The following is a 12,311-nucleotide window of genomic DNA, read 5'->3' as shown; positions in this document are numbered from 1 at the left end:
TGGCAGATTGTCGACCCTAAAGCAAAGGCATACACCCCAAGGATGAGATAAGGAGTTGAGCCAAAGGGACAGATAAGAAACAGCTGCGGATCCTCCCAGTTACAACTCAAAATAATGCTAATTAAGAGCAACCTTGAATATCTCATGATTGACAGCTCCGGTGTGACACAGCAAGATCCATAGACTTGTATGGAAACTTATCATATAAAAGAAGGGTGTATTGCCATGGAACTTTGGGTTTGTTCTGCATCAACATCGGAGCTTCAAATGCATTCAACAGAGGATCAGATCCCCTCTCGTCTGCTGTTTCAGCTGGCCACTGGAACTGACCAAGCAACACTAAGGACTGGTAACTATAAAATCCAGCTGCAGAACCTTTTGGTGTGCATGTGTGAATGGAAGCATATGCTGATTTTAATGCTTAAATTGTACTCTCAATAAATGCGGCGTATTGCCTTATCCCCTTTTTAAAAAGATTCCATGTGCTTCTTATAAGCATAACAACACTAGGCATAAGAAGATTAAGTAATTGCATAGGGCCCCGAGCAGCTCAAGGGGATGCCCTATTAATTATTGGAATATGCTGTGTGTGGGGAGGGAGCAAAAATATTCCTGTTGGAGGGGCCCCCTCTGGCACTGCTAGGATGTGCTGAGCACTCCCTATTTCCATGGTCTCCAGTGGAAGTTAGGGGACATAGCACATGAAAGGCGTTGTGGCATGTTGTGAGATCAGGCCTTGAAACAAGATGTAGCCAGTACTTTGTCTTGTCCTTTAAAAAACATATATACATAGAGAGAGAGTAGACCTTACAAAATAAGCAACATCTTGTGCACTACTGCTGGCTCATTAGCAAACAATGTGCCTGAGTCTGCAGGCCATAGTCAGATTACACCCCCTATCATAACCATAAGGGTGGCATAAAATTCCTTCTTACCTGTAAGTGGTTAAGAAGCTCAAATAACCTGGTTGGCACATGACGAAAGGAACCAATGGGGACAAAGGATACTTTCAAATCTGGGGTGGGAGAGGCTTTGTTCTGTGTGTGTTCTCTTGGGAAGCAGAGAAGCATCAGGTCAGAAAACTTCAATCCATGTCCTCCAAACCAGCCTCTCATATTACAGAAATTGTAAATAAATGCCAGGCAAGGCGTGTTAGATTATCTTTTGTTCTGCTTGTGAATTTTTCCTTTGCTGGAGGGAGGTTTATTCCTGTTTTTTGTAACTTTGAAACTAAGCCTGGAGGAAGTTCTGTTGTGTTTTTGAATCTTTTGTTACCCTGTAAAGTTATTTTCCATCCTGATTTTACAGAGGTGATTTTTACCTTTTTTTTTTTAAATAAAATCCTTCTTTTAAGAACCTGACTGACTTCTCTATTGTCCTAAGGCCCAGGGGTTTGGGTCTGTGATCACTTTGTAACCAGTTGGTTAGGATATTATTCCCAAGCCTCCCCAGGAAAGGGGGTGTAAGGGCTTGGGGGGATATTTTGGGGGAATAGGAACTCCAAGTGTTCCTTTCCCTGGTTCTTTGCCTAAATCACTTTGTGGTGGCAGCATACTGTTCAAGGACAAGGCGGAATTTTTGCCTTGGGAAAGTTTTTAACCTAAGCTGATAAAAATAAGTTTAGGAAGTCTTTCATGTGAGTCCCCACATCTGTACCCTAGAGTTCAGAGTGGGGAAGGAACCCTGAAACCCCCCCACTGAGAGTTTGCCTGGGAGGCTTGCTTGCAGGGCTTTATATATCTCCTAGAGCAGCTTCTGCATGTCTTGTTTGCAACACAGAAAGACACACAGAACAGCAGAATGGTGCATGAATTGAGTTGCATTCTCCTAAGTTGCTAAGGAGACTGAATAAAGGGGCCACATTCTGCTCTCAGGTAAACACATGCAACCGCAGGGAAGTCAATCTGAGGGTAGAACTTGTTTCAAAGTGCACGTACCCAGGTGGATCAAAGACTTTAAACAGCCAAAAAAGTACAGCACTGTTCAGGGTCATTGTGTTCTTCTAGCTCCCTCAGGAACACCAGTCACATGCAGATTTTTTAGTTCTTTCATCCCATTAATCAGCACTTTCTAATTTTTAATTGTGACCTATGTAACTAACTGTAGCAGGAGATACATACAGCTCTTAGTGAAACCCCAACCCAGTATAGTCAGCACCAAAATCACAGGCCTTTACTAATTGAGCTGTAGCTCTTCTTTAGCTGACAGATAACAGGTTTTAGAGCTACTATAACAAGAAACATGCTCAAACACAAGATCAAGGTACTATTCGTTATTTATGGCTTTCTATTGCTAGGCAGAAGTCTTCAGATGGAGCACTGACACATATATGCCCTACAGGTTGATTGAAAGAGTACACTCTGCAGGTCAGAGCTGACAAATAATCATAAATACCATCTGGGTACTTGACTTGGAGAACCAAAGTCTGAATCAATGTCTTCAGGCTACTTTTTATAGAAAGGGAACAGTGAAGACGAAGGATCTTGGACTGCGGTAATCTTTAGGAGCAGGAGAGGATGGCTTTGCAGAAGCTATTATAAAAACATTTTCACACATTATGAAGTTCAAGTAATCACAGGATTTAACTCCCTTAAAGTAAAAAAACCCAGTGCCCACCCAACAGCAATCAACCACCTCACACTTTGGCATGTTCGACAGTCACTACTCAAGGGTAGACTGGGACTGGATTTAGTGAACTAGAAATTGCTGGTGAGAAAGGAGGTGCACTGGCAGAATGCTTGTCTGTACAATACCTGGATACTGTTAGTCACTCAATTTCATGAATAAAATTCATTCATTTTTTAGGAAACAAAATGAACATGCAACAAACTACTATAAGCCAGGAACTTATGTGGCACACCTCAGCAGGAGGGTCACATGCACAACCTGGACTCTGTTCAGAGACTGCATGTTATATTAGAAGCACCAAATCAAAGCCTATATTTTAATATTTTGGAGCTATTTCAAAGCAACACAGTACTTATTAAATCAATGAACCAGCTAGCAGGCTACATTTGGTATAAAAATGTATGTCCTGAATTGATTTCTATTGTAATTACTTAAACATACATCTATCAAAAATTCATAATGAATAACAGTGAAAATATAATCCTAAATCCTCCTTCTGTGGGGCAAACATGAAAATGCCATGATCGAAGTTGACAGCAGAACCTAAGAAAGTCTTGCAAATGTTAGAGAGGCACTGAAGGGTGGGAGAATCCTAAAAAAAGGCAGGTATTCCCTTAAGAGGTATATTAATCTACTCCTAGTAATCTAATCTTTGTGAGAATTGAGTGTTCTATCTATGTGCATTTCTAAAGCACCCTTTGGCACAGTATCTAAGCATCATAGATAAGCATAAAATACCAAAACAGGTGGAACCTGCCAGCAGAGAGGCCCATATCTTCAAAGGTAATAAGGTTCCTAACTCCCACTGAAATCAATGAGAGTTAGGCACCTAGATAGGTTAATTAAGGCCCAGCTCTTCAAACATATCTGCCCTTATCTAGCCCTTTATTTCAGATAGTTCTTCTCTGCTTTTGGTTTATTTGTTGACTTAGTTTGTGAGATGTAATTCTCTTCTACCCTGCTGCCATGCAAAGAGGTGTGGGCTGGCTTTGTGACCTGAAGATAGAGAGGGTAGGGGGGTTCCTCCCATTCTCCTTTGGGAGGGTGTTCCAGCTCCTTGGGCCTACAGTTGAGAAGGCTGCACTTCTTGTATTCTCTGGTCTATGGCCCACATTCTCCCCTGTGTTTGGGCTGCTTTGTGCTTCACTGCAAATGCAAAGTGGCCCTGAAGCTGGCATAGCTAGTCATGGGAGCATCACTGCAGCCCAGGGTTGTCTTCTAGTGATAAACAGCCACTATAATGAACATGCAAGTTTAATTATTGTGGCCAAAACTTTGTCTGAGAGGAATGGACTCAGGACCAGTTTTGTGAAATATACTTCGCCACCTAAAATGCAAATAAGGCACCTAGGCACTTCTGAAAATCCCACTTGGCACCTATCTGCACCACTGGGCATCTTAACACTTTTTAAAATCTGCCCCTGAGGCCTCCTACTGTCTGGATTTCTTACATTGTCTTGGGAAGAGGACAGGGGCATGTGGCAGAATCCTTCTAGCTGCAGAAGGCCCCAACCCAAGCAGGAACACAGGTTGAGGGAAGTGGTGCAGGGAACATTGCTGTGGAACTCAGCTGTGATCACAGGGGAGGCTGTGTGGGGGATTGAGTCCATTTACTGTGCAGCTCCACTGGCAATAAACACTACATGGATGAATTTGAAAGAGGCTGAATCATTTTCTATTGCAGCCCATGAGTTGAGTTGTACAGTTGTCACGGAACAGCTGTGAAGGTGCTCATGCCCTGGTTATGCCCTCAGAGAGGACTTTATCCCTCACATAAATCCCTCTTTTTCAGGTTGTGTGTGGGGATGAGAATTTCACACTTAAAACAAGTGGATGGGAAAACAAGTCCCTGAACCACATTCAATACATGCCTAGTTTGCTATCAGTTCTTGATTTCAATTCGTTTCCCTGTCATGGGTTGCACTCACACCTAGACATGTCTCCTCCTGGTCGCTCTGGGGATCAGGTCTGGCCAGGCATTGCACTCTCCTCTGGCTGTGTCTCTCCCTTCATCCTCTCAGCCCGCGACCCCTTTTGCTCCAGGAACTGCAGCTTCCTCTTTATGACATAGCCCTCCAGCCACATCACTATGAGTGTTTCCCATGGGGGTGGGGTGTGAGGGTGTGTGTAACAAAGTCTTTCCAGAACAAATTCTCCTAGGCAGTGAACTGTCCTCTACCTGGTCTGTGCCACATTCCCAGTGGCTGGTAGAGGAACCCAGGTCCACTCTCTACTCTGGTTCCAGCTGAGGGGCCCTTCAAATCAGCAGCCAAAGTCTGCACGCCTATTCCTTGCTGCTTTTTCCTCTGAGCCTTCTCCTATCTTCCTGGCTTCCCCTCTCTTTGAGTTTGCCAGCCTCCCAAATTCCTCCTCCCATGGAGTAACTGTGGGCTGCCCTCTCTAGTCCTGAACACACCTACCTCCTCCCAGGGACTGACTGCAGCCTACATCCCTACAGCTTGTTGTGTTGCCAGCCTCCTGCCTAGTGCAGCTTCTTCTAATTAAATCCCTGCTCCCTGGCTCCTCCTCCAGGTGCAGCCTGGGGAGTTAGATTGTCCTGCTTGGCCACCATAACCCTTTCAAGCCTAGGTCTGGGTGGGAGACACCCCATCACACTGCCCAAACTTTACATCTGTGTGTGACAGTCAGGGCCAGCTCTTGGTTTTTTGCCGCCCCAAGCTCAGGCGGGGCTGGGGCTCACAGGCAGCGCTGGGAGCGGAGGGAGTGATGTCACCTTCTCCCAGCGCCTGCAGGGACTTTACCCGCTCCCCCGCCCGGCTGCGCAGAAAAGCCCCGAGATAAGGGGTGGCACAAGGCAACACAGCAGCCAGTGCGCAGATGAGGAGGTGCAGCCCTGGCTCCCCGGCGGGACTCGCCCTCTCCTCCCCAGGTAGTGGCTGGGCCCTGGCAGCTCAGCATCCCGGGGCTTCCCCTTCCCGCTGCGGCCAGGACGTCTAAGTGGCACAGCTCCGAGATCGCAACTGCCCCGGAAAAAGAAAAAAAGGACGGCCGGAATGCCGCTGCCCCTGGAAATGTGCCGCCCCAAGCACGTGCTTGCTTTGCTGGTGCCTGGAGCCGGTTCTGGCGTCAGCAAATTTAATCTAGCTCCACATCTAGACCTACGTGTTATTTATACACAAGCCCGCTAGCTCACGGCTGGGCAAACTATGGCCCAAGGGCTGCATCTGGCCCTCGAGCTGCCACTGGGGAGCAGGGTCAGCAGCTTGCCCCACTCCACGCAGCTCCCAGAAACAGCGGCATGTCCCCCTTCCGGCTCCTACGTGTAGAGGCAGCGAGGGGGCTCCGCACACTGTCCCTGAGCTGAGCGTGGCCCCTGTGGCTCCCATTGGCCAGGAACTGTGGCCAATGGGAGCTGCAGGGGCGGGCAGCACACAGAGCTGCTTGGCTGCGCCGCCACATAGGAGCCAGACGGGGGACTTGCCACTGCTTCTGGGATCTTCTTGAGGTAAGTGCCACCCAGAGCCCGCACGCCAACCCCCTCCTGTGCCCCAACCCCCTTCCCAGCACTGATCCCCCCGCCCTCTGAACCCCTCGATCCTAGCACCCTCCTACCTCCAACCCCTCATCCCCAGCCCCGCTCCAGAGTCCGCACCCCCAGCCGGAGCCCTCACCCCAACCCCCAATTTCATGTGCAGTCATGGCCTGCCATACAATTTCCATACCCAGATGTAGCCCTTGGGCCAAAAAGTTTGCCCAGCCCTGCCTTAGCTTGTAAAAAGGACAGTAAGGGTTAAAGAAGGAAGCAGTAGCCTTCACAAGTGTCTCATATTGCCAGGTAATCCCAATCTGACTATCCATAGCTCTTAGTAATAGACACTTTGGGGGGGGGGTGGGAGGGAGTGAGACATCTGTTCAAGTTGTGCTCAGGGCAAAGGGAAACAAACCATGTACTTCAAACAAAATGAGGGAAAATGAAGAATTAAGAACTAGACGTTGCTGCAATCAGTGGAAGAGTGGCTTGTGTATTCATAGAGAAGAAAGTTCAGGTAAATTGCTACTGTTGTGCAAAACAAGAGATGGTTGGTCCTGCTTTGAGCAGGGGGTTGGATCAGGTAACCTCCTGAGGTCCCTTCCAGCCCTGATATTCTACAATTCTGTGCAGAGGAGACATAGGCACACACAGATTCCCTTTTATGGAGATTTTGCATGCGTGGATGCAAAAACTTAAAATTGAAACTAACTTCCTATCTTTACTAGAGAGGTGTGAATATGCAGTTATAGCCTGGAAGAACAAACAGCCTTTCTCCTGACTCCATGTGTTCCTTGAAGACCATTTGATAAGAGGCCTTCAGCGGTGAGGAGAAAGTACATCAAGGTAAGAGATAAGTTTACACATTGGCCGAGAGCTCTTCTGTGATTTGGTAGGACTTTTGCATTCACTAAAACCTTTCAACACAGTCTAAGGCTGACCTGTAATGGGACTTGTTACTTGTAATTTTAAAAGGAGCCTTCAGCGATACAAATCAGTCTAACTCTTGTATAGTTAACCATACTGTATCCAGATCTGCTTATTGCTGAATTGGGGTTGTTACTGAATGTAGATTAGATCTTAAAAGCTTTCTTGTTGTAAGGTTTGGCGCTAGAACTTACAAGGGAATCAGATCTATGCACTATTATACATTAAAATATAGCATCTGAATATGAATGCATACAGATCTTAAATTTGATTTCCACAAATACTCAAGTATGTGTGCTCTAGATCTTGCCTTACACGCTCATATTTGTGCTAGTAAAAATGAATCCCTCAAAAGTTCCTGGTACACAAATGCAAAAGGTGAATTCATCTTTAAAACTGGAGTGAGCTAACGAAAGCACATTGTGACTTTGATAAGAGCTGTTGCAATGGGATGGATGGGTTTAGTTAACCAGCTCTACCTTGTGCCTAGAATAGGCTGGATGATGGGATTGAGTGCCACTCAATAGCACCCACTTTATCAGCTTTATTTTAAATTGTGTAGGACATTGGTTCTCAACCAAGAGTCCAGGGCCCCTGGGGGGCCATAAGCAGGTTTCGGGGGGCCACCAAGTAGGGGCAGTGTTAGACTTGCTGGGGCCCATGGTAGAAAGCCGAAGCCCCACTGCATGGGGCTGAAGCCCAGGGCCCTGAGCCCCGCCACCTGGGGCTGAAGCGGAAGCCAGAACCCCCTAACACCGGCCCTGGCTTTTATATGCAGAAAACCAGTTGTTGTGGCACAGGCGGGCCATGGAGTTTTTATAGCATGTTGGAGGGTGGGGCTCAGAAAGAAAAAGGCTGAGAACCTCTGGCATAGGAGAATTTCTCACTGGTGTTGAGTTGCACACTTTGGAGTCAGGATGTACTGAGAGGGCCTGCAAAATATCATGCCTGCAAACAGTGAGTAAAAGTGAAAACTGTATTTTAAACAGATTGGAAAATAAATCTTTAGGCAGCAGCAGCCAATAGTGTTACAGAGACTCCTATGTCTAATTGTTAAAATTGAGCAAAGGCAAATGGCCACTGAGCCTAGAAGCTTTGTGGCAGGACAATGCTAATGGTGTGCCAATGCCCCAACTTTCCACAGCTATACCATCCTAAACAGCAGCCACTGTTTGAAGGAGTAATGGAAAATATTAGCAAATAATTTACAAAGAAGCACGAGGCTACTCAATGAGAAAATCCACGACTAGCACCTAGTCCTTCATAAGAATCCAGCCTCTTCAGTATAAAAATACTCATACGAAGTAAGTGGTGAATACAAACTTGTTTCTTAAGGCTCTCTGTATCCGGTGGATTCATATTATGAAACTCCAGGCCAAGTTGCTGTAAACTCAGTGGACTGACTTAATTGCTGGGGCAGAATGGAGTTATTGCAGGGGTGAAGTTAGCTTAGTGTATCACCCTTTAACTCTTCTCATCAGTGACTGACTGTCTTACAGCTTGGTCTTATTGCTTGTTGTTTGCAGTCTTTCCTACAGTACTAGAAGACTCTCTTTTTTTGAGTGGTGTCATATTGATTTTATAACAACTTAAATCTATTTAGTATGTATGATAAGAGAAATCTTCAAATTGCAGAAGCACAACTTACTTGTATGTTTAGTTGTAACAAATAATATCTGTAACAAAAGGGTGGTAGTCATAATCATAAGCCTTTTGAAGTCCTAGAAACACAAAAGGGACAAACTTTTATACACCTATCGGTGCATGGGAAGGGAAATGAGGAGTGATCTGACCATATGTGCTCTGAACACTTGTGTTTTTCTCCTAGAATTACTGTCAGTTATTTCTTTAAGTGCATGTCTGCCCTGACCCAAGCAGTGTTCTCAGCCATGTTGTCTTGCTTATTAGTAATCGATACTGATGGATTGGTCATGTTGTTTAAAGTGCTCTAGTTAAACTGGAGATGCGAGCAATCTGGGGCTAATTTTCACATATGGTCCCAATCCTGCAAACCCTTATGTATGTGTCACTCTCTACCTTGCCAGTAGACACACTGAAATCAATGAGACTATCAAGATGAGTGAAGTTATGTAGTATGTGACTTAAATGCTTGCAGAATTGGGCCTTAATATAATTGCTATATGAGATAGCAAGCTGGAAAATTATAGTGATTCAGAGGGATCAAAGGAATTGCTTTGGCCATTCTTTTTGTGCCATTGAAATTAACTCTTTTAACCTTTAATGACTAGCCCAAACTCTGGTCACATCTGAGACAAAACATCAGTTATCTTTAAATATAATAATGAGAAATCTTGGTGTGACCAGTTGGCGTGTAATCAGTCTTGCCCAGTTTTGGGTTTCACTCCCTAATAACCAGGGCTTTAAGAGCATCAGCAGACTTGTGTGATGTGCTATTACAGCTTTCCCTGTGGCATGTCTGTCTCTGATTAAATGAGCTGCAGCCTTTCCTTTGAACTTTTTTCTAGCATAAAAAGTGACTCAGGCTAGAGACTTTAAGAATCTCAGATATAATTATAATTTCTACTATTATTTGTGAGGCTGGCAACTTAAAACCCCCATGGCAGTAGCCTGTGCAACACAGTGAACCATCAAAGCAGGCAGGTCATATGGTTGACTCTGTGAGATAAAATGTATCTTGGCAACTATAGTATGTGGTTTTATTTCTCTTTAAACTGGTGTGTGATATTTCTTCCCAGTACTTTCTTGGGGAGACTTATCAAGTATGGTCCTAGGGAGTGCCCAGCTGAGCAAGTTACAGTGATCTTCCAAAAGCTTTTGCAATCTTTTTTGGAGAAAAAAACCTCTCATGTAGCTCTTTTGAAAGAAGTCCCCAGATTATTCAAATGTACACAATCATCACTGAAGCAGCAAAGGACATGCTCCCTCTGACACCAACTCCTAGTGTTATCTACAATGGCCAGGACATATGGGAAGCTTCCATGACACAGAATTTTTGCAAGATTTGGTGCTGTGGCTATCTAACCTTAGGAAAGTTAATGGATCTGTGGCTGTGTAAATGCTAGTGTTTGCAAAGTTCTCTAGGAACAGCAGTGTCGGTGGTGGTTCTCTACAACAATGTTGTATGCTATGATGACCCTGACTTGTACAGAGGCTCATATGCCTCCCCCCAACTTTTCATCTAATCATAGAAGTGCATGGTGGTCTCCTGAACATATGTAGGGTCCTCAGAAGATAACAGCTCCTCAGAAAAGGGTAAGGGCACTTTGGCCACCATTGTGAATGCCCTCCTTTCCCTGAGCTGCTTCATGAAGCCTTTTTTACTGCAGGCTGACTTTGGTGCTTGCCACAGCTTTGGTCAAGCTCCGCCTGCTGGACACTCCTCAGGCTGCTCTGTATAGGTCTCACACTTTAGAACGATGTGCTTTTAAGCTTCCCTTAATCTAGATAGGCTGCCACACACTTTCTTTGGCCTCCCTGGTAGGTTTCCTGGATGCAGAGTGTGAAGAGGGACATTACAATCCAGCTGCCGTAGGCCCCAGGAACAGTTCTGGCCTCCCAAGACACACCAGTTTCTTAAGTACGTTTCCCTGAGCTTCAACCTTGTGGGCATTCTGATTTACTTTTTACCTCTTGAGAGACCATGATAGTTAAGCACAGAAGATGCAGATTGTGCAAAGGCTTCTAACACAATTATTCTTTACCTTTACAAGAAATATATCTAGATAAAACACCAATACACATTTCCCTGCCTCACCTTCCTTGTCACTCCAGAGTGTTCTTTAGGCTAAGGTCAGATTATTTTAAGGAATCCAGGATCCTTCTTTCCTTGTGGTTTCTCCCCCAGATCATGGAGTCTCCACTTGCTTGTGCAACCAGTTGTCTGCTTTTGGGTTCTTCTCTCTCTCTCTCTCAATATGAAAGACATTTTCTTTTATAACCTCCAGTCCCTTTTGTCAGGTGATCAAAGTCCCTCACAAGGTGATCTGTTGCTTAGTTACCAGCTCAATTAGCAGGCTGGTTCTGCTGGACAGAAGCCAACTTATTGTCCAAGGAGGTTTTCCATTTGAGTAGAGGACCTTGAGGGTTTAACAACCCTCCATTGTTAGCCCTGTGTCCCCATCCTTTGGAATTTCAATCCAATAGGGAAGTAAAAAGACAACAGAGAAAGCAGACAAGTCCCGCATTGAAAATGAAGTTTGCAGTCTGACATAGAGTCTTTAGTACAGGGATCGGCAACCTTTGGCATGTGGCCTGTCAAGGAAAGCTGCTGGTGGGCCAGGATGCTTTGTTTACCTGCAGCGTCCACAGGTTCGACGGATCGCAGCTCCCACTGGCCACAGTTTGCTGTTCCAGGCCAATGGGGGCTGCGGGGAGTGACGCAGGACAGGCCACCTCTTCCCGCAGTCCCCATTGGCCTGGAATGGATAACCGCGGCCAGTGGGAGCTGTGATCGGCCGAACCTGCGGAAGCTGCAGGTAAGCAAACCGTCCCGGACCGCCAGCGGATTTCCCTGATGAGCCACATGCCAAAGGTTGCTGATCCCGGCTCTAGTATCAAACAAGTTAAACTGTACATGGACTGATTCCCCAAATTGTCTCAGGGCTGTTTTGAAACTCCCTGCAGTATGTAACCCACCCATCAATGCATAGGTGCTGACTTATTTTTCTGGGTGGGTGCCCCCACTCCGGCCCTGCTCTGCCTCTTCCTGACCCCGATCCACCCACTTCCCCCAAGGGCTCCTGCCAGCTGCCAAACAGCTCATTGGCAGCCCTGCCTAATAGCTGTGACTGGTGGGTGCTGAGCATCCCCTATTTTTTCCTCCATGCATGCTTGAGCCTCAGAGCACCCTCGGAGTCAATGCCTGTGCGTCAGTGTGTGTTGTATATCCTCCTCTGTGCCCGATCCACAGAGGTTGTGAGTCTGTCGCAACCCTCCTCAACATAGCCTGCCACTTGAGCTGTAGAGACTCGCACTGTGGGTTCGGTCTCCAATGTGAGTCAAGATGGAGGCAGTCACTGTAACTCCCCTCCCAACCACACACTGGCCTAGGGCTTTCCACATCCTCCTAACTATTGCCTTAGTCCTGACTCTCCTCCTCCTTCCCTGCATAGGTGCCGACTCCATGCGTGCTCCAGCCCTGGAGCACCCACGGACAAAAATTAGCGAGTGCTTAGCACCCACTGGCAGCCAGCTCCTCCGCTAGCGGCCCCGCCGATCAACTCCTCCACCTCCCTCCCAGCACTTCCTGCCTGCCATGATCAGCTGTTCTGTGGTGTGCTGAGGG

General features: G+C 46.3%; 1 long non-coding RNA gene across 1 annotated transcript in view; it reads left to right on the top strand.

The window, feature by feature from the left end:
* Positions 1–231: 231 nt before the first annotated feature.
* Positions 232–12,311, top strand: part of LOC311524842 — a 32,302-nt gene continuing 20,222 nt past the window's right edge. Inside the window, exons 1-2 of the long non-coding RNA XR_014712628.1 lie at positions 232–349; positions 6,847–6,964. This is a non-coding gene — a long non-coding RNA (uncharacterized lncRNA). The remainder of the gene's footprint in view (positions 350–6,846; positions 6,965–12,311) is intronic.

Source organism: Lepidochelys olivacea, assembly GCF_965140295.1.
Source record: "Lepidochelys olivacea isolate rLepOli2 genome assembly, chromosome: 8".
Lineage (NCBI taxonomy): Eukaryota > Metazoa > Chordata > Testudines > Cheloniidae > Lepidochelys > Lepidochelys olivacea.
This window is presented reverse-complemented; position numbering and strand designations above follow the sequence as displayed.